The sequence below is a fragment of the Molothrus aeneus genome, chromosome 1 (genome assembly GCF_037042795.1).
Source record: "Molothrus aeneus isolate 106 chromosome 1, BPBGC_Maene_1.0, whole genome shotgun sequence".
NCBI classification, from domain to species: domain Eukaryota; kingdom Metazoa; phylum Chordata; class Aves; order Passeriformes; family Icteridae; genus Molothrus; species Molothrus aeneus.
Window position 1 is genome coordinate 101871385 of NC_089646.1, and position 22597 is coordinate 101893981.

General features: G+C 44.3%; 1 protein-coding gene across 3 annotated transcripts in view; it reads right to left on the reverse strand.

The window, feature by feature from the left end:
* Window positions 1–10644, reverse strand: part of MTCL1 (microtubule crosslinking factor 1) — a 103153-nt gene extending 92509 nt beyond the window's left edge. For all 3 annotated transcript variants that reach the window (XM_066561727.1, XM_066561718.1, XM_066561736.1), the window contains exon 1: window positions 10524–10644. The gene's annotated coding sequence lies outside the window, so the exon portion shown is untranslated. The remainder of the gene's footprint in view (window positions 1–10523) is intronic.
* Between the last annotated feature and the right edge of the window lie 11953 nt (window positions 10645–22597).

The window sequence follows — 22597 nt, forward strand, 5'->3', positions numbered from 1 at the left end:
TTTACAGCTGAACAGGATAAGCTCTACCATTGCCATTTGTTTAATGCCTGCGTGACTGAAGCTCCAAAGCTAGAACTGTTGTAAAGGTCCTCCAGGCAGAGAGGTACAAAGTATTAAACTACTGCATGAGAGAAAAAAATGGATTCTTCAAACTGAACAAAGTTGGGGGAGCAGAAATCAAGAAAAAGAGGGAGGAAGAGAATATTTGAAATTAACTAATTATTTTTTAATTTGTTTCCATAAAATTGTATTTGATATTATAAAAACCAGATTTTCTGTGGAAAATTTTGCTTAAAGAAGATTCCAGGAGAACTTGTACTGGGGCTGGCTGCACTGTGACCCCACTTCAGATCTGTAAATCACTCTTGAAATACCAGGGATGGCTGGAGATTATTTTACACTTGAAATTCCAAAGGTGGCCAGAGAATATTTCACACTTGTCTCAGGTGGAGAGGGCACTGCTATGATGTCAGTACCCTTGACAAAGCCTCCCTGCCCCTGGCTGAACCATCCCTGTCCAGTCCCTGCAAGAACACATGTGCCCATACTCTCCTCTCAACCATTCCCCCTTCCCATGGCATAACCAGACTGACACATTATTCTTGCTTCATTGGAGCTTGGATAACAAATGCAGGGCAGATCTTGTCCCTGAGCACAGTCCTGACCAAAGGAAGATGGGTTGATGGGTTCTTTAGCCTTGTCAGTTATGTTAGAATTACAGTGTTATTCTTACCAAAATCCCATCCATGTATAAATACTCCAGTATTTAAACAGCCATGATTTAATTTCAATTAAATTTAAGTTGAGCCAGCATAAATTTTGGGTACACACAAGGCCTGTTATTTCCAAAATTACAGCTCTGGGCTCACCAGTGAGGCTTTGCTCCACCAGCACAGCCCACTCAGGACCCTACACCGTTTTCCCGGGATGCTCTGAAAGGACAGAGGAGTTTTCTCACAAGCCCACTAAGAAACTGTACATCTTCAATATGTTCAGGTTTCTGCTGCAGGAGCATCCAGTCCCACAGTCTCTCTGGGACAGGGGCAGGATCAGGATATTTGTGTGGATGGATAAACTCAGGGTTACTCCCCAGTGAGCTGGATCGTGCTCACACTATACACTGTCTGAAAAGGAGTAGTGTAAGCACAGTCATTGAGGTTACCCTTGCAGCAATAACATCCTCACAAGTTCCAAATACATTAATTAAGCACAAACATCTGACTTCAATGAAGCAAATGAGCTCTGCAGACCAAACCCAGCAGAACTTATTTCAAAACAATTTAGGATCCAGGCTCTATCTACTCCTCCTCAGGACACAGCCAAATACTCTGGCCAGTTAACAGCCAACACACTGGTGAAGTTTTGATAAATGATGTATATTTTTAAAAAGAAAAACATAGCAATGCATGCTTGATTGGATTGGGAATGAGACCTGCTTTTCTTTTCTGTGTACACACTTATCACTCTGCTTCACATTTATAGACACTTTCAAGAGGTAAAGTGAAAGTTTACCCAGTGAAGATAGGAGATCCAGAAGAAAATGTCAAGGTTTCAGAAACTGATTAGAGAGTAGCAGTGGCTTTTGAACCTAAGAAAAGGAGTACACTTGTGCATTATCAGCTTATTATTGAGGTATTTTGGCTAAGGTACTCATACCAAAAGTAGAGTCTTTACCAGTCAAAGCTAACACAGCCCTATGGAATGAACAGGACCAGAGTTATTTCTTAAGGATTGTCTGCAGACTCAGGTGTTGAATTCACCTCAACTACATTTAAGTTCAATTAACATTTTAATGTCATCTTCAGAATGCTAATATTAGATTAGTAATTAGGTTTTAAATTAAAATTTTGAAACACAAATCCACAATAAAGAAAAACAACTGTCATCAACAAATTAATGGGATCTGGTTTATAATCTGCTGTTTACATTTAAGAACTAAGCAATGGCTTTCATGTATAAAGTAGCCTGCAATTATAATGTCATTGCTCATCTCTTAAACTTCCTTCTAATCTTTATCAAGTTTTGTTGGTAGTAAATTTCATTGGTTTCTAAAGACAAATAATAAACAATATTTGATTTCAAAGCATTTATTGCAACCAAATTTGGAAAGTGAACTTCACATAATTTTAAACAACCCAATCCCTGAAACACTTATCCTATTGAAACTGAATATTTCCAAATCCCATCTGTGGGCATGGGAGTTCTCCCAGCTGTAAAAGTCACTCTGTCTCTGGTGGGGACTTCAATCCAATGTCTTTCCTCACAACAAAGAAGTTCCTCAAAGAGTTGCAAGCATTGGCATGAGTTATGTTTTAGGAGATAGGACCGTCTTTAATCTGCTGGTAAACCAAAGTTTTCTCAATCTCTTTTATCAGCACAACTATGACTTTGCAAGGCAGTGTTGTGGGGTTTTATTTTGCTTGCTTGGTTGTTTGGTTGTATTTCTGTTTTGGGGTTTTTTTTTCTTTTTGTTTTTTTCTTTTTTTTCTTTTTTTTTCACTATGCTTGCCACTGGCTATGGTTATAAATACAAGGTTTGTTTCTCTCTAGTGTAATTTTGCAGATAAATTAAAATTTAGAATACAATGAAGGAGGCTGTACTTTAAAATCTCACACAGTTCTCCTCTCTGATATTTTTTGACTGACACAGTTTCTTTTCCACAATTAATTTCTTTTCTACTTCCAAAATTTTCACATGGAAATCAAACTGTATCCTGACTTCTTGTATTTAGAGATACAGCACCCTTTGGATGAGCCTTAAAACAAGGCAACATGAGGCCACAAACAGTTTTGACTGTATAAGGAGCAGAAACTTCACTGTACAGGCTGCAGGCAGCATCAGCCCATATTCTGCTGTATTGCTGCAGTGCTTGGGGCTTGAACCTATGTAGTCTGTCCAGCCCAGAGAGGAAAAGCACCAGATTAAATCAGACAGATTAAATCTTTTTGAATAGCAATATGAAGTCCTATTTTTATATAATAAATATAAAGAGAGGAACATGTCATCTCTGGAAAATCTGGCTCAGATTTTGTATGTCAGTCAGCACACAATTATAGATACTGGGATAACCTTTTACTAAACCATAAAAGTTTAACTTTAGTTACAATAAAGACACAATATTGCTTTCAATACAGGCCACAAGGCCAGTGACAAGGATGTAGATGCTTTTATTTCTTAACAGTTTATTCTCCTTGGCAAGTGTTTGTGATTCTGCTGTGGACACTGAAGCTGTATGGTAACAGATACTAAGTCAGAACTGTTACAATTGCACCTGGAAAATCAGAACAGCTTTAATTCCTCCTCTAAAGTGATCCATGCACAGAAAATGAAGGAAGCTAAGTTAAAGACTCATGGAAGGGGAAATTACAACTGAAACTATGATGGTCCTACTTACTTAACTGGCAAACTACTGCTTTGAAGGAAAACATGTCAATCATTTGTGAACTCAAAGGTAAATGCAGCAAAGCCAAACTTCTCAGCGTGGTGGTTTGCAAAAAAGGGATGCTCTGGCTGCAAGGCAGATGAAAATAACAGATAAGCCAAACCCTTGACTTTATTAAAATCTATTGTTCTTACTACTCCTATTATTTTGAGTTAGAATTAAAGCTCTTTCTCTCAGGAAGTATTGAGCTTCATACTCTAGACTTTAATATTGTAAAATTGAAGAAAGAGATCAGAATAGGCACTTAAAAGTAATTAAAACAAACAGGCAAGAAAGCAGCCATCCCTCTTTGTTCACCTACAAATGGAGAGCTGCTCTCTTCCTTAAACAGGGAGGACCTGCTCCAGCACTCCAAAGTGGCAATTGAAATTGGGAGGTTAAGTGCTTGCATCAGAAGCTTCACTTTGCTCTGCATTCCTGAAGGGGATGAAAGCCTCCTCTCGATCCCTTTTAATTTAATGGTAATTATGCTATTACTTTCCGTAAGAACAGCACGCGGCAGAGAGTCCTGCAAGAAGGAATATTGTTTAGGAAAAGCTAAACTGCTTTTCTTTCCCTATGTCACTCTGGTCATCAGAAAAAAATGAATGGAAGTCTGTTTTCTAACTGGCAGCTCTTTCCAAATTTGCTGTAGAAATCCAAGTTGTACCAGATCCTGAGCCTTTCAGCTCATGGTTTCTCTTGGCCCAAATGAGTTCCTAAAGGCCAGCTCTTTGGGGTCTCATAGGAACCACCCATCTGAGGGTCACAGGGTGGCTGTATGGACTCAGGGCCACATGCAAACAATGCAAACAGCTTCTGTATTTGCAGGAGTCCCCAGGACTGCAGTGCAAAAGCAACAGAACCAGGATTCCTCGTTTGCCTGTCAGTGTGCCAAGCCAACGTGAACTGGCTGAAAAGGGGAAAGCCTTGTGTGCAACTTCCACACTGTGTAGCCCAAATACATACTGATAGGTCATTTTCTGTCTGTACTGTGCAAATTAAACACTTGCCTGTCAGAAGAGAAGCCATTATCTCATTAATACCTTTACTGATGTCATGTTTGTTTATTATTGATTTAATTACAATGAAGTATAATTAAGAACAAATTATAGGAATATGCCTTGTTTATGATTCTTAAAAACAAAAAAAGACAGAGAGAGAGAAAGAGAGAGAAAAGGTCAGGCCATGCAGCTATTACACTGAGTAACCCATACTCATCTGAGTCATTCCCACTGAAATGACCAGGAATGCTTGCATAACTTATGGGCTCTGTCCACCCAGCCAGTCTGGTTATGATCTGTAACAAGGTTTGAAAATGAATTTTCTGATAATCTCCACCAACTGCACACTCATTCTGTCCACAGAGCATGCAAGAAACGGATTCCTTTCGAAATAAAACAGAGACCTACACTCTGTAGGTGCATCAAGAGGCACTCCAAGCATGCCTCAAATGCACTCCATTACCTGAGTCCTCTGCACAGCTTTAAAACATATGCATGATGGGGATGTTTTGTTCAAGACTAAATGCAGTCCAAAGCAAGACCACTAAACTGCATATAAGTACAGAGGAAGGGTCATCTTCACCACTTGCATTTAGGTCAGCCTGCTGATCTACCTTCACTGAGAGGAATTACTGCCTAAAATAAAAAAGCTCTTATCCCAGAGCCACTAAATAGTGGAACGCAATCATGAGTCAAAGAAAACTTGGAAATTATTATTAGGGAGAAATTACATGCAAAAAGCCAGCATAAAAGGCACATGAATACTGAATTCATTACTCTGTGAATATAGTTATACACACTGGCAAAGTCTTTAGGTTCCAGTGAGTTAAAACACATCAGTATGCAGAAGTGATATATTAAGTTGAAAATACCTGCAAACTAGGAAGACAAAAACACACAAAATCAATAAATTGTATAGTATTGAAGAAAACGTAAATGAATCAGGAAATTCAATTGTCTATGTAAAAGATATGTCTATTAATTTACCCAAAAGTCATTTTATAGATTTTGTCAGTACCATTTTCTAAACAGAATACTATTTAACATAAATTATATCAAATGAGGGGAGAGTGGGGAAGGGAGGAAGAGTGGCAATTACAGGGGGTAGCTGCTATTGCACTGATGAATCTAGAGCTTCTAGAAAATCCTTGACAAATCTAAGATTCATGAACTGTGATTTTACATAATCTCTGTTTTCATGTTTTAAATATCTCAAACCGTCTATATGTAGGAGATGCTGCTTCTGCTGCTGCTAAGGAATATACACATCCCCCACAGCACTTCACAGCAGAACTGCAGCAGGGATAAATATGTTCTGAAAGGCTTTGATTGGGAAGAAAGCAACAACCATTATTTTTGCCTCTTGCAAAATATGTTAATGAACCCCAAGTCCCTGGGCCCCTGATGTTATTATTTAGCTCTCAAATCAGACTACTTTACAAGCCATGCACCAATCCAACGTGGTCTGAAGCTTGTGCACAAAACCAAGATGTGAACTGAAAAGTCATAGCACCGTGAACACCTGTTGACTTGAGGGCTGGTTTAACTTTGCAGGATCTGAGAGCAGCATCTGGCAGCTTTTCTGCTTCATTCGAACATCAGCTACAGCATTGTTTCGACACATATCCTTGACTGGGGCTGCTGAAGCTGTTGGAGCGCTCATCAATGGCACCATCGATAGCATTTCTTGACCCGGTGCATCGCACAGCTCACGCCCTCCAGGCAGGGTGGGGGCTGCCAGGACTCAGCTGGAGCTAGCGAGGCACATGGCCTCGCCATTCTCCCCCAGAGTGACATCCTCCTCGGCAGCTGACCGTCCCTCCGGCTGAGCCCAGCCACCTGGGGCCTGTGCCCCGGGCAGGGCTGTCAACTTCCATTCCCCCAGGAGCCGCCACTCTCCAGGTGGGAACAGCAGCATGTCGAGCAGGGATGTGCGATGAGCTTTATCCTGCTAACCCCGGCAACCCTCACTAAACGGGAAAAAAACTGGTGCCGTCACTGTGCATCATTTTTTGCTCTGCAAAACCCTTTGACATCCACAAATCCCTGCAGTTTAATAAAAGAAGTGGTGGAATTACTCCCGCAGAGTTCAGCGCAAGGCTGCAACTCAAAGAGCTACGGTTTCAAGTGAGTAAAGAAACACAGTGTAACCTCATATGACACACCTTGTGATTTTAAACAAAAATGAACATAGTTTAGATGCATCAGAGTGGAATACAGGGCCTGCAGTGGTCCCTTAGTCAATTTATATCCAGAATATGTCATAGTTACAAATGAATCCAGAAAGAAAAAAAGACAAAGCAAGACAAAAAAGACAGTTATCTAATAAATCCAAGATAGTATATTGTCTGTGCTAATCCACACTGCAGCAGCATTTCCAGCATATTGAACTTGTACAACACAGGCACAAAGAGAAGGGCAGGTAAAGAAAAGCACAGCAAGCACCAGTTTTATTTTAAGGGCTGTAGGAAGTGTCACGCCTCGTGTAGGAGGCGGCTTTCACATTAGGGCCACGAAGGGTGCAAAGAGAAAAGGGGTGTGTGTTGTGACTAAAACACCGCTGCTCTTTCTGCTAGCACATTTATTTAATTAACACAGTATTAACTAAAGTTGGGGTGAGACAAATAAAAAACATCTCTAATTGCTAAAATTTGGGCCCCTTCCTTAAGATTCTTCACCCTTCAGAGGGCTCTACATCACAAAGGGTTTCTTTCCAAGTTTCCCAAGGACTTGCATGGTGAATGTCACTTCTCTATGTGCTGGACAATTTAAAGCAAACTTGAAAATCAACCACTTGTGTGGGCAGTGTTTTGCTACTAACAGGACTGATGAGCAATAACTAAAACTTTATTTACTACCAGCAGTTACCAAGGATCTCCTGGTCCTGCAGAGTCAGGCACCATGACAAAATTTCTCTTTTTAGACATCAACAGCCAAGTGATATATTTTAAAATGCTTCTGTAGTATTACAGTCTTCCCCCACAGGTAGCTGAAATAAGGTCACGCAAGGAATACATGAAACTGAAATCAATGATGAGACTTCACAGAGGTAGTAGAAGAGAGGCTTCTCAATGTAAACACGTCTCCGCATGCACTTCACCTACAGGCTTAGCTTTGCAGCTAGTTAGCTATGGCTAGAGCCAAATTCTTATCTAGGGTAAAGCCCTGGAAATACATAAGGTGGAAACTTAACACCAAGTTAAAATCTGGCTCATGGTATAAGTCTGAGATGTTTGCAGAAGCAGCAGCTTGCTCTGCATTTGGGGAGACTTTCTAGTACTTAGTGTGTAGAAACAAAAACAAATTATTGGGTTTGTTTTGGATTTTTCTTTCTGATAGCACTTAAATCTCTAGTAATCTTTAGCACTAAGTCTGTGTGTGTGTGTGTGTGTGTGTGTATCTTCTATAACCTGTTACAGACACATGAAAGATACATGAAAGACCTTCCTATGTGAAAGATAAAATTCGCTGAAAAAGACTTTATTATGTGCACTTAGGGCTGCACTCCAGCTGCAGGGAGGGATAAGGAGGAGTGAAAACCACAAAATTTGGCTTGTGGCCATGCTCAGGAAATTAACAGTTTCTTCTGGGATTTATCTAATCATTTGTCTATTTACAGTTGACAGCATCCCTGTTATCCCTTAGCCCCCTCTGGAGAAACACAGCTCACTCCAATGCCAACCAAGAGAACTGCATTGTAAAAAACACATGGAACAAACCCACAAGTAAACAACTCAGACAGTGATGTGGTTTTAATTTGCAGACTTTTTTACAGGTTTTTCTAGGAAAGGCGAATGAGGTTTGGGAATTCTCCTGACAATTTTTGCATCACTGGGCTGCACCAGGACATGCCCACCAAAGAAACCAGTCTGTATTATCCTGCCAGACTCAGAAATACTTTTAACATGATGAAGCCACAATCTGAATCAAAAAAAGTGGAAAAAGAGGAAACAACTGCTGTAGATGATGAAGACATCAAGGTGAAAGATCTGAAGACATTGTTGCACAGGGTGAAAATTTTGGAATTAAGCAGAATAAAGTTCTTCACCTAAGACTTGCCCTTGTAAACTAGGTCCCATGATCACAGGGCTCCTCAGGTGGGACACACTAACAAGGATCTGTCCTAGACAATTCAAACACACTTTCCCCCCCTCAATTTCCCATAGTTAAAAATCACTTTCAGTATAAAGAAAGAGAGCTTGACACACACTTTGTAATGGGTTTAAGTATATAATACTCATATACTTGTTCAAATCCTGAAATGCAAAGAGATGCTTTTGGACTTCATGACTTCTAATGGCAGTGCCAGTTAGCTACTCCTTAAGTGATTCCCATTATCAATTCTGATTTCACTACATCTCCTTTTGCTTCTAGGCTGTCAAATAAAACAGAAGCTTTTGATAAAGGTTCTCTGTGCTGCTCATCTTTTTATAGACTATTACATTTCCCTACCACACTTGAGTTTCCCATCCAATGAGTGCTATAAAAGCTTCGCTACAAGCCAATAATTTTTATTGGTCTGGTTTTGTACTATCCTTTTCTAGATGACCAGCAGTGTCCACAGTATTTCTAGATGACCAGCAGTGCCACAGGACACTCACTGACCTGTGTAACAGCTACAGTTCCATAAAATATTGCCAGACTTTCTTAGTCTCTGTTCAGTTCCCGCTGTAATCCAACAATTTTTGCAGATTTTCATTTCTCCTTCTCTCATGAAACTCCTGAGTTAACACAATATATTTAAACAGAAAAGTGCATACTTATTCCCTCCAAGAACTTAAGATTTTGAATATTAAGATTTATCTACCATCCTCTGCCTTCATTTTTCACACGTTCCTCAGGAGTTAACTTTATAATTAAGTTCTGTCTGATCTGGACTTGACTTAAGCTAGAAAAACTTAATGTCATCTGAAAATTTTGCTGTATCATTGCTCATTCCTTTTTCCAGTTCACTAAGCAGCACCAGACCTGGCAAAGAACCTTGCAGCACCCCTGCTGTTACCCTTTTGCTATGCTGAATATTGTTTCGTGTACCTTAGCCAAAACCCATTAACGAGCCTAGCCTGTATCTTTATCACTATTGTTTCCCAAGGTTATACACAAAACTGTAGTTCTTATTTGAGTAAGAATCCTAGATTTACATGGATTTCCATGGTTATTTTGCTTGACAACGGGGAGTTCCAAATATCAGGGAACAAAGATTGTTTTCACCAGAGGCAGAGTCAAACAGTGGCTGTGGTTACAGGATTATCTCAGTTTATCTTATTTATAGATCTTTATGGATGCAGCTTCTTTGCTGTGCCAAAAGATCAGATTGTAAGTACAAGTCCAACTAAAGGTTCCCACAGGTCAACCCAGCTCAGAGCTCGCCTGAATTTAGCTTTCCTGTTTCTCCAAGGATGGATTCCTACTGATATACTTTTCTACCTGTACAAGGATGCAATGATACTTTTTTCTTGCTGCTCTTGTTGTTCTATTAGTACTTCACAGCGAGTGGCTTCACTTTCCAGTGATAAAGTAACACAATAATCAGAGCACATAATGTTGTCATCCTTTCCACATCAAATGAGGGAACCTGTTCCTTTGGCTTTTCCTAAAGGGTGATACTGAGGAAAACAGTTCCTGGAAAGCAAAGTTCTGCTAACCAGTAGAATGTTTGCGGTGCTTTAGAAAGAGTCGGGGTTTGCTGAGCTACCACCACGTCAACCAAATGCAACATTGCCACGGTACATGTTGCATCGGACTGACGTTCATCCAGCGCCCACAAATCGGGCTTTGCAGGGAGCCGCGATATTCGCTTAAGTCCCTTAACTGTCCTTAAGCCGCGCAGCGGTCCCGCTTCGGGGAGGCGGGGGAGGAGGGGGCCGAGGCGCCCGGCTGGTTCTCCCTGCCCCTATTTCTCTCCTGCGGGTAAAATTCGGCATTTGGTCCAGCGGGGGCCGGGGTCCCATGCGAGGTGACTCCAGGCAGCGCGAATATTTTTCCCCCCCTTCCAAGCGCGATCCCCGCATTCACGGGCAGGAGGGGGCCGCGTTTCTACCGCTGCCGCCTCCTGCCCTGCCCTTCCCTTCCCGTCCCCGCCGCGGGCGATGCTCACCTTGAGGTACTCGTTCTCCGAGCGCAGCTCCTCCACCTCCCGCTGCAGCTCCTCCGGGGCTGCCGGCGGCGGCTCCCCGCAGCTCGGGGCTCTCCCCCCGCCCGTGGCCGCAGGTAGCGCATCCCCGCGGGAGCCGAGGGCCGCCGGAGCTCCGCGCCCGGGGCCGGGGCCGGCGCGGGGCTGCTCGGCGGCGGGATGAGCGGCGGGATGAGCGGCGGGCTGCTCCCGCTCCCGGTCGCTGGAGCCGGTGCCGGACTCGGCGTCGCTGCTGGCGGCCGGGGCCAGGCGCTGCTCGTCGGAGAGCGGCTCGGAGGGGCAGTCGGAGAGGTCGGAGCTGCTGTCCGTGTGGCCGACGCGGGCCAGCGCCGCCGCCGCATGGCCGCTGCCCGCCGCGGCTCCCCGCTTCGCCTTCCTGCCCTTGCCGGGCGGCGGGGCCGCCTCCCCGCCGGGCTGCCGCCCCGCGCCCCGGCCGCCGGGCCCCGGCTCCGGACCGCGGGCTGCCCGCTTGGCGCAGGGGGCGGCCTTGGCGCCCGCCCTGCCGACGGCGGTGACGGCGGCGGCGGCCGCCTTGCCCCCCGGGGCGGCGGGGCGGCGGGAGAGGCGGCCCGGCGCCGCCAGCAGCCCCGCGGAGGGCTGGTGCACGCCCGGGTGCGGCGACGAGGGCGCCCGGGCGGGGAGGCCGGGGGACTTGGGGGGCGCGGGCGGCGGCTTGGCGGCGGCGCGGGCGTGCAGGTCCTTGAGGAGGGGTCTGGCGGGCGACGGGGCGCGGTGCGGCCGCTTCTTCTCGGCGTGCGGGTGGTGGTGGCCGGGCGAAGGCGGCGGCGGCCGCAGCGCGTCGCCGGGCCCCGGTGCGGGGCCGTTCAGCGCCTCCATGGCGCGGGCCGGGGGCGGCGGGGCGGCAGCGGCGGCCGCGGGGGCGCCCGGCGGCGGCAGGAGCGGCGATCCCCGCGGGGCGCGGCGACAGGACGGGCAGCCTCCTCCAGCCTCCCTGCTCGCTCTCTCATCACTTCTGTTTCTCCCAGCCACAGCCCTCACACTTTTCTTTCTCGATCCCCCTCTTCCTGCCCCCCCACCCCCACCTTCTCCTCCTCCTCCTCCTCGCCGCTCTCTCCCGAGCACTGATTTGTTTCAATAAATCGAGCCCAAATCCCCCGGTGGCAGCCGTCTCCTCCTCCTCCTCCTCCTCCTTCTTCTCCTCCTTCTTCTTCCCCTCCCGCTCCCCTCTCCGCCTAGCTCAGCTTGATGCTGCTCAAGTTGTGATGCAGCCCAAAAAACCTATCCTTTCTCCCTCAATCCGAGGCAAAGGCGTGTTTTCCCGGCCGCCTTCGCCTCCTTTTGCAAGCCCCCCGCTCAGCCCACCGGCGCCGCTAACCCCATCACTGCCCCGGCTCCAGCCGCCGCCTCCGCCCGGCTCCTGAAATAGCCCCGCGGCTGCCGGGGCCGCTCCGGCTCGGCGCTGCCCGCCCGTGCGCAGGATCCGCCCCCTCTGACAGCCAGCCAGGCAGCTCTCCTCCCGCCCGGCAAACTACTTTCCTCGCACGCTTTATTATAGGGACGCCTCTGCCAGCCTCTTCCTATCAGAAAGCCTCATTTGCGGAGAAATTTTGATTTCCCAGTCATGAGCTATATAGTGTTCCCCGTTTTGGTTGTTTTGGGGTTTTTTCCCCCGAGCTAAGACTTCATGGAAACGGTCTCTCCAGGGACCGGCAGCAGCAAAACAACAGCCACCGCATTATCTCCCTGCTCAAGGCAGATACAGGTTCACCTAGAGGCAGAGCCGAGTATCCGAGGATATCGGCAACTTCCTGGCTCTGGCTGAACTACAAAAGGCACGGACCCGTCCTTTTGGAGTGCGGGGATAGGAAACTGCAGCCCTTACATTTGCAAAGCACCCGGAGAGTAAATGAAAGGGAGGAGAGGCTCAGGCGTGGGAAAGAGGCACAGCCTTAATGGGGAGAGAAGAGCAGCAGCAGCCGGGATGTTTCCGATTCTTCCGCTGGGACACAGCGGACCTTGGAGGAGCCGCGGTGCCTGCCTTATCTGTCAGACGAAAGCAAATGCGTGCTTAGCTTCTGAAGTCCTTGGGAGGCGCAGATCATCCACGTCTGGATGTCAGGGACTGCAGCGCGCTGTGGGGAGAACAGTGCCGGACGTTTTGGGGGGCATGGCAGCACCCTGCGACCCTCCAGGTCCCCCTCTCCTCTCATCTGGGCTCAGGGCATTATCCCTAAAGGCAAAAGCCCCAAGGTCTGCTGGAGCCTGAGGGCCGCGGGCACGTCGGGGCGGGTGGCCAAAGAGAGACCGGGCAGCTGCTTCCTGCAGTGCCAGGCCGGGGCCGGGGCCAGGCTCCGTTGTCCGGGAAAAAGACAGGACCGCTCGAGCATCCCCGGCTCCTTTCTCCCGGTAAACGAGGGGAACACTGATTTATCCTGAGGAATAGCGCTGCCGCATGAGTATGCAACAGGTGGTTCTTACTTTGTAAAGCTGCAGAGGTGAAAAAAAAAATCATTCAAATCAGAGCTGTATTTACAGGTGTTCAGGAATTGGGAGCAGCTCCACGACAGCGCCCCGGGCAGCGCCAGCCGGGAGAGCGGTGATGGGCGGGATGTCGGCGGGGCAGGGGCCAGGGAGAAAGCCGGGGCTTGGGGCGGCAGCGGAGGGGGAGGAGGAGGCCAGGCCCGCTCGACAGGGCGGTGTGGTCCTTCCGCGAGTGGGCAGGCGATGAAAGCTCCGCTCCGGGGCACCCAGCGGTGATGCCATGCTGTGTTGGGTGGTTTATTTTTTTTAATCTCTTGAAAATTCCACTTCTGTTAGCGCTCTTTATTTTCCACCCATTGGCCTCGCTGCCAGACGCCTGTGTTCCGGCATCCAAATGTGCCTTCCAGGTCACACGGCAAAGTACCTGTTGTGGCAAAGATGGCACTGGCTGCTGCCGGTATGTCCATCTGCTACAGCCACCGGCAGCACTTCGTGGGGCCAAGTCCTTTAAAAAATACAGAAAACACTTTGGGGAGAGTCAAACATAACAAACCCACTCGCAGGTGTCAGTCCCCTTATTCTCCCTCGGTGTAAAGCTGTAGTAATTTACTTGTTTGGGTGGGACAATCAGTGTATAGAAGCAATATGAAGTGGCTCAGTTGATCTAGAAAAATGGTTTATAAAATACAAACTACTGTTACATTTTAATGACATTGCATTCCTATCAGGCCATCACATATTATCAGTGTTCCCTACAGAGCTGTTGTACTCCTAGTTGTTGTTGGTTTTTTTCTAATTATAATTTTAATTTTATTTTTTGTCAGTACAATGCTGAGCAGTTCAAGGAATTCTCCTTTATGGGAATGTGAAAGAGAGTGAAAGAAAGTGAAAGAGATGGCAAGTGCTGTATTTCATAATGAGAAATTGTAATTATTATGGAAACACTAAATATTATAGATGTTGCCCTACATGGGAGATATCAGAACGGTTGTTTTGCACTATTATGTCACCCCTCTCACTTGGTTTTGGCTGTAAATTCCAAGAATAGATGGGAATTCCAGCTTCACCTACTAGATTTGCAAAGTGTTTATGCCTGTGATGAAAGAGGAACTGCTCTGTGATAATTTATGAGTAGCCTGTTTTGACTTTGCCCCATGAACAGAATGGTTCAATTCAAAAGGAAAATGAAAGGAAAAGTATGGCTCAAGATAAGCCACTTTTCTACAAACAATAGCTGAGGGACACTGCCAGGCTTCTTTGCACTGGAGGGGAAAAGAATTAGGGATGTGAAAAAAGGAGCACATTCACAAAAGGCTGGGAATTGTCTGGGAGAATTAATCTGAGACAATTAAGTGCCTGACAGAGCCCGGTTTCCTCTGGTTACCTTGTAAATTTTACATTGCAAATACATTAATAAATATCTATTTTTTCTATCTTGCTTATCTTTTTCTCCCCCACTAAACACTTTGTTTCAACTGCTAAATGTTTTACCTTTAAGATGTCTTTTGTATCACTGTGCATCACCGACCACAAGCTCCTGCAGGCAAAGAGGACTAAAACTCATCCTGACTTCTGAGGAGGTGCCCTTGACAAACAGAGACTGAGAGTAATGAAAAGCCCATGACGAGGCAGGGTGACCTCAGATCAGAAAGGAGACTGGAGAGCAGATACCTCTGTAAACTCTGTGTATCTTTGTGTTCTGTGCACCTCACCTTCTCATTGCAACATACAGTGATGTTCTCTATCCTGGGCAGCACCAGTTCATCCAGGCACCTTAATAAAGTGATTTATTCACATTAATGCTCAAACAAAGTGGGGCTGTGGCACTGGAAATGTGCCGCAGCAGAACACGTTAGAGGGAGAGGAACGATCAGTCACATCTAGATCCCTTTATGCTGTGCTGGCAGTATAAGGCATTTAATAACAAAGAAATGCAGCCCCTGTAGCCCTCCCTGGGCATGTGCCTGGCAGGGTGCAGATGGCAGATTTGTGTGGTATGAGGCCAGCTGTAGGATTTTGGCTGTGTTCCTCTGTCCTCTGCTGTCGTGCAATGCCTATTGGAGACCCCTAGGAGGATGGTGTAAACAGGCATGGTGTGGATAAGTCCCTGATATGAAAGCTAAGTACATACCACAGAAATCTCCACTGGGCTAGGCAAATGCCTGGTAAGAATTACTGGTATTATATTACTTATTTATTCATATCAAAACATTTTTTTTCCTTTATTTAAAACTCATTATTGGGTCTTAGAGGAAAATACAGTCACAGACTACCATGAGCCCCTAATTCTCCTCTCTCTTTCTTTTTATTTGCTTGTAATGTCCAATTGTTTTCTCTTATCATAAATTAGTCATGCACTCCCTCCTGGTGGAATGGTTGCTTATATGCTTGTGTAGCTCTTAACATAATAGGACATCTGGGTGTTGGTTGAATAATACAAATAATCAGACACAACACTTTTACAACATGTTTATTTTGGCAATGCTGATATCCTTTGTCTGATTAATGCTGACATTTGATAACTGAGCTGTATTTGCACAAATAATTATGAAAAGTAGATGCTAAGCCTGACTACTTAGATTAGCTATCACACATCTTACAAAGCATAAGACAGTTTTTGGCAGTGCAGGACTGCCTAAATTCTTTTCTTGGGCTGAGGCATGGGAGAGTTTACAATTACTTAGAGAAAATGTGAAGAGGCTCAATCTAAATGTAAATTTGCCCCTCAGCCAGCCCAGCTTACAGTAGCCTAAGTCTAAGCTGTTATTTTCTCCTATTTCAAATCCCTATTTGAGATCTTCTTCAATGACACCACAAGAGCAGCCAACTTCTAATGGCCAGGCTCAGAGTTATGAGGGAGCACTGGTGTTTACAGAGTTAATCAAAATACTAAATGAAGACACAAAAGCATCCATACAGGCCATATGTATGGATAACCCAGCATAAATCTGGTTGAGTGTATTATTATTCCCCCTTTATATGTTGCAGATCATGAGCTGTAATTTCTTTGTGGCCACATTGTGCTCTGTGATTATACCATCCCAGAGGAATCCTAATCAGGGCCAGCAGGTGTTACAGTGACATATTAACAACAGCAATGAGGCATAGCTTCAACAGAAAAATGCATGACATTTTCAAGTTCACAAATTCACAAATCTTTTTTTTTTTTTTTTGCAAGCTCTCCCTCAACTGCTCTCTCTCCCTGAGGGATTGATTCAAAGCCCCAAAGACCTTTTTTTAAAGATTTATTCCTGCTCCCAGGAGTTATATCTAGATTGTCACTTCTTGCTCTTTATTTGTACAAAACCTGATTATAAGAGGTCTCAGTTCTTCACTGGACCTTCTGTCCTACAGCAATGATATTACTAATTGCTATAACTCAATCGGGGAATGGGAATAATTGCATGGCCAGCTCCTGTAAGGGACATTAGCAGTAGAAGAAGAGCATGAGGAGATGTTAGATCATCCAAAACTGTGATCCCCCAAAACCCATTCAGTCAATCTCACAGTCTCCTAACTCCATTGGTAAACTTCATTTTGGCCATAAAACTGCATGGAAGACCAGAGCTTTTTCCTTGTCCATGCCTGCTCATTCAGAGGCAGCAATGGAGCCCCTAGGCACTGTGCAGTTATCACCAATGCTTTCTAAAGGGATTTTTGGGGTCCACACAAAACACAGAGGCAATCAGCTTGGATGAGAGAACAGCAGCACCTCACCTTTTGCAGAGGTGGCCATGTGTCAGGGCAGCAAGGGAGAAGTCTGAAGCTTCCTCAGACTGCAGGGATTAAAGACCAAACCCTTAAACACCAAGGGGCTGACAGGGCTTGCTGGCTGCTGTCAGTAATTCCTGTTGGTGCTGAGCCTTTGTCTGTGCATGTGAGAAACATCCTGGGATCAGGCTGGGAAGCAAACATGGCTCTTGCACCCTTGCTGGAGAGGAGCTTGTGCCTCCCTCTGCAAGCAGCAATTGGTTCCCATGAGTGAAGCCATCCTTACTCTTCCCAAACAAGGATTTACCTCCTCTCCCAGTTCCTCCAGCTCTGGGTTAGTCACTGCTGCCCAGGCTGAAATCTACAACTCTGTTACAGGTGGGTGTTCCCAAGTGTGCACTGTTCCTCTCTCAATATCCAATGAAATGTCAAAGAGCCAGAATGTGAAGTCCTTTATGTTCAGCACAACAAAGGCAGAGTTTTTCCAGTCTGGTGCCTGCTTGAGAGTCACAAAGTTCATGCTGAGAACTGACTTTGTCTGTTACCCACTGTCCCGTCTCTGCTGAGTACAGCCAGTGTCATTTCCAGTGGGAAAGTAACCTCCAAATTTATTTATCATGCTATTGTACCAAGGAGCATACACCCTGCTGTTAGAGTGATCACCTCTTTTAGGACTAAACAAAGAAAGTGTGGTTTCCAGTATTAAAAAAAAATTTGTACTTTTTCTCCTTACAAACCACCTGTGATATCAATAAACACCCACATGAAAAGTTTATCATCTGCTTCCCATTGTGAGCACAAGTACTTGGGATCTGCTATTGTCTGTAGCACACCACCGTGTGCCACTCATTTTCCAGCTCCCTAACTTCCAAAGGATCACTTGTGTTTGATGAGATGCAACAGGGAGAGGCCAAATAAGTCAAGAATCATTGAGAATCAAAGGCTGTCACTAATCATAGGCACCAGAAGAGGAACAGTTCATTTTGGTCTTCTTCAGTAGAGAGCGTAGAGCTGGCACAGAAAGGTAGCATTAATTTATCAGATGTTCAATGAGGAAAAAGAAAGATGGGTCATATCCTTGTTACATACTGAAGATGGATGCTTTTCACAGTTTCTGGTTATTGAAATTGATATACATTACTGGATACACTGTTTTTGAGATGCAGTCTGATAGAATCTCAGCACCAGAGACATTTCACAGAATTATGAGGCATTTTAAAAGCTGAGGAGCCAGACTAATAAGATGCCTGTTGGTTGGCAGTATGATTAGATTGGATATCCTGCAAGGAAAGTGTCACCTTACACTGAGCAAAACATCTTAGAATATTACAAATTATCCATTTCTAATGGTAAAGTTGGCCAAAGAAAGCTACAGAAAATATAATTCTGCACACACATATACCTCTAATAAGTAACCAATACCCCAATATAGCAAACATTCAGTAGGATCAACTTCCTAGATATATCTGTGCCAAATTTAGCAATTAGAGTCAGTATTTTTCCACAGTGCTTCATTACGACTGTATTATTTTCTACCCTTAGCACCTCTTCAACAAGTTTTTCTGACCATGACTAAGGAGGCTGTTCCCAGAAGAAAACAACCCCCAAATTTTCATTCATTTGCACTTCAATTCCTCTTAAGATGCATGGGCAGACATACTGTATTTTTTGTTTTTACCCCTTTTCAGTAATTTATATAGATCTACCTCCATTTTATCCCAAACATTTAGGACCTCTGGCTTTAGTGCCAGTTCCCTTCAAAGCTGTAGCCATTTGATTTAAGACTGTTTTTTGAGACAGCTGCTCCTTAGTTTTTTTCCCTGTCTCTGAAAATCCCAAACAATTGCTTCTTACAAATACTCTGACTGTGATGGTTTAGGAGTTCCTTTGTCCTCAGTGCATCTGCTCTTCTCTTAGGTTTCAGAAAAGCTGATTGCCAAAGTCTACTTCACAATTCCTGTGTTTCCACATGGAATTTCCTCTCCAATGCTCCCATCCAAATCTGGGGCATGCCATTGCTTTCCCACATGACACACAAGCTCTCAGTTTTGCAGCACCTTTGAGGCAAGCACATAAGTTAGCTCCTGCAGTTTAGACTCAGCTGAGAAGGCTCTACCATGAGTTGACGAATCAGGGATTTTTAAGGAACATGCAAACAGCACTTAAGAACCAAAATTAAATGCTCAGAAGAAGCAGAGTCAATGAGCAGGAATGCATTATTCTGACTTAAAGAGAAGTATTAGCAAGTAAGACTGATTTCCATTTATTGGTGGAATGTTTGGAAGACGGACCATTGATTGTGGGAAACATAGAAGAATACAGTACCTACAACCTCAGCACAATATAACTCACCAAGAATGGTATTAGGGGTTTGGGGTTTGATGTTCTTTTAGTATGTAAGTAGTTGACTATAATTTTTGAATTTAAATACTCTAGCACCTCCTATTCAGAAGTCAAAGAAGCAGCTTTGCTTACTATCTTGTCTTGTACAGTATTACAGCTTGTTTCTTATCAGTAGCAGAATGGAGAATGGTGTTGAACAGAAGGTTCAACAATAAAGATGTTCACTAAATTGGGGCGTTGATATTCACAGAAAAATATTTTTAGATCAGCAGATACTTTTAGCACATCGAAGAGGTATCCTTAGCACTGAATTATAAGAATTTCAAAAGAGGCTAAAAACTTTGACATGTATCTTTAAAACACTTTAGGGGTTTTCTTTTTTGAAGCTAGATGAAAGCAGTTCTTTATTGCACAGGTGAGGCATTTAAATGCATTTAACATCACAAGGCTGGTCAGTGCTAGCATCATGCTGTCACCTAACAATTTTAAATAAAGATTAGCAGAGCTGTAATTTCATTGCCAGGTAAGAAGCTGACAAAGAGATATTTCTTCCCTCAGAAACTGGAGTACTGTTGCAGTGTGATTCCATTTCCTGTTTCACCTGTCCCAACCCCCCAGGTGTGCCAACCTCTCCTTTCCTCTCCCCCTTTGCCTTCCTGCTGAGAGCTGTCCATCAATCTTAACATTCCAGCAGGGTTGTGGTGTGGTTGGCAGAAGTTCAAAAGATGCCCCTCAGGTCCAGGCTCATTGGCCTGTCCAAGTGTCTTTATCCCTTGAGCCTTCCCCTCCTCACACCTGGTTGGTGCCTCACCTGTCCCTTCCCCTCCCCCTGTCCCTTAAAAGGAGACGGGACCATGTGGTCGATATTCCATTGGGAGCTGTTACAAGATTCAGAGGTCTGTCATCCTGGAATAAAACTCTGTATTAAAACTCTATGATAGAATCCTCTCCTTTTTCTCTTCACCGTCGCCTGAACCTTTTCCACCAGAGGTAAACTGAGTTCCTACTATGCCTGGATTTGTTCTGAGTGCCCAGCTGCAGCACCCAGCTGGCCAAAGGCATCTCTGAGGTGAAACACCACAGCTGCAGCCTTTGGTCCAGCAGCAAGGGTCAGATGAGGCCAGGCACGTCCCACCCGGAAATATTGGGATTAACATTCCATAGAGTACAGACTCTAAGCTTTTATACAAGATAAGATAACTAGAAAACTTTTCTTCTTCCTTGATTTTCCTGCCGTGTCAAGAAACTTCAACTCCATTCAGAGCTTGACTCTGCAACCTGAATTGCAGTAAATCAAATAGTTATCAGGTTGTGTCTTATTCTTTATAAACCACCATCATTTCTGATGCTAAAATGCACTTAAATGCCTCAGCTGTGCAATAATTAGTCCTATAGTCATATGAAGATCTTTTTACATTAAAGAAAAGATAACCCAAAACCTTTGTTTATTGGACATGTGTTTTGGTCTGGGAGTGATTACAAGTTCACACTGCTGTCCTTACACTGATGCTGCAGCTTCCTAAATTAATTTTATCCTGACCCTTGCTCAGAGCAGGCACTTGTTGGAGGGATGCCACAGCAGTGGGTGTTCCAGGAGAGTTGCTCACTTCTGACCCCAGCCCCTCAGCCCTGTGCTGAGAGGAGACAGGACCTAGGTTTGGTTTTCCAGCCCTTCTCCCATCTGTGCAGCTGTGGGCTTGGCTGTCTGTCCCAAGGGCTCCTGTTCTCCATCCCCAGGGAGGGGCTGGGAGCTGCGTGGTTTGGAGCGTGGGCTGGAGCCCTGCACGTGCTGCCTCTGCTGCTCGTTTCCCTGGAGAAAGCTAAATCCACTGACTATGGCAGCACAGCTTGTGACTGCTTGGGTAAGACTAGATTAAGCCCAGAGGAAAAAAAAAGAGTAGGAAGATATGCCTTCCAAAAGGGGATGTCAGCACAGAAGTGAAATCACAAACCAGCTGCCGCTCTGTGTGAGTGCGGAAGATGATTCAGCATTGGATGCAGCACAGACATTAATTAAAAATAATAAAATGAAGCCATTCCATAGTAAATCTAAGAGTCTTCTAAACACCAAGAGCTTATGAAGTGCACAATAAACCATTTAGTTAAAAATTTTCTGAAGAGATTTGATAAAATCTGACTTTGGAGGTTCTTGACAGTTCGTCTTGTAATGAGCTAACAATTTGCTGCAATGTGGAAAATATGTAGGCATGGCTGGGAAAAAATGAAAAGCTGTTAATCATTAAACTTGACAGGGAATATCATAATATAATTGGCATTTTCAACCTGTTTATTAGCAGTTTAGAAAAGAAAGGGAACATCTTCATTCACCAAATTTGCTCATAGCAAAACACTATTCTGGTGGCTCAAGACTGTGACAGACTCTAGGAAAACCTTAATTAAATTACATAATAGAAAATTTTATGGTAAACTAAATTTAGCCCCATGCAAGACTGGGAACTTGACATGAGCAAATAACTCTTTCTAAAATGTATTCAGCATATATAGCTTTCATATGTGTTTGAGAAATGCTGAAGACATTTATGTGAATATCATAAGGAGAGGTTTCCAAAAGTTTAGAATTCACTGAATTGAGTGACGTGAAAAAGAAATTACATTAGAGTTGAAAATGTGACAGTTGAACACAAAATGGGGGATGAGCTTTTCTTCACCAGTTTTGTATAAGAGGGAATTCTACAGGATTTTTAAAATATAAGAAAAAACACATACCCTGCATCATAGCTTATCAGCAATAAGAAAAACTAAGCTAACAAATATAGAATTAAGTTTAGGATAACAACAGGAGTAAATACAGAATGGAGAAGAAAAATCGTATTTTGAAGGAAAATGATAGAAGGTCAGTAGAGAAGCTCAGAGAGTTTGTAGACCCAAAATGATCAGTTGATTATCACAGGAACATCTTTAATGTTTTCTCTTTATTAGGACAGTCAAGAAATATTTCAGTAGTTAAAAACTTAACTTTAGTTTGCTTTGAAAAGGATTTACTCTGGGGGTTAAAAGTAAGAAATGTGTTGGTCAACATTATCTGAACTCCCAGCCAGTGGGCATTGTAGCTGTGTGCGCTGAGAAAAACTCAGAGATGAGAACTGGATTAACTTTTCATCATTTTATGAAGATCTGTTTTGGCACACCTTACAGATAACTAGCATCAGATTGTAAGTTACATTGCACACCCAGAATTCTTCAAATTTATCATCATCACACAGCAAAATGGAAAATTTGGGGGGAAGGGAGACAAAATATGGATGAGGAGAAAAAGAAAAACAAGCTTACAATAAAATCACCTTCCAACCAATTACCTTCCTGCCATAATAAAATGTCCTAGGTTTAGGACATACTTCCTGTTACAGTATATTTGGAAAACTATCCCAGTGCAGCTTGGCAATGACTTGTACCTCCCTTTCTTCCATGTGTCACACATCCTTTCCAAGTGGATGAAGAATATGGAGGGTAGGGAGGAGGAGGGGACTGGTGGAGGCTCCATGAGACACTGGGGCTGTGTACAACACCTGCTGGCTGTGCCT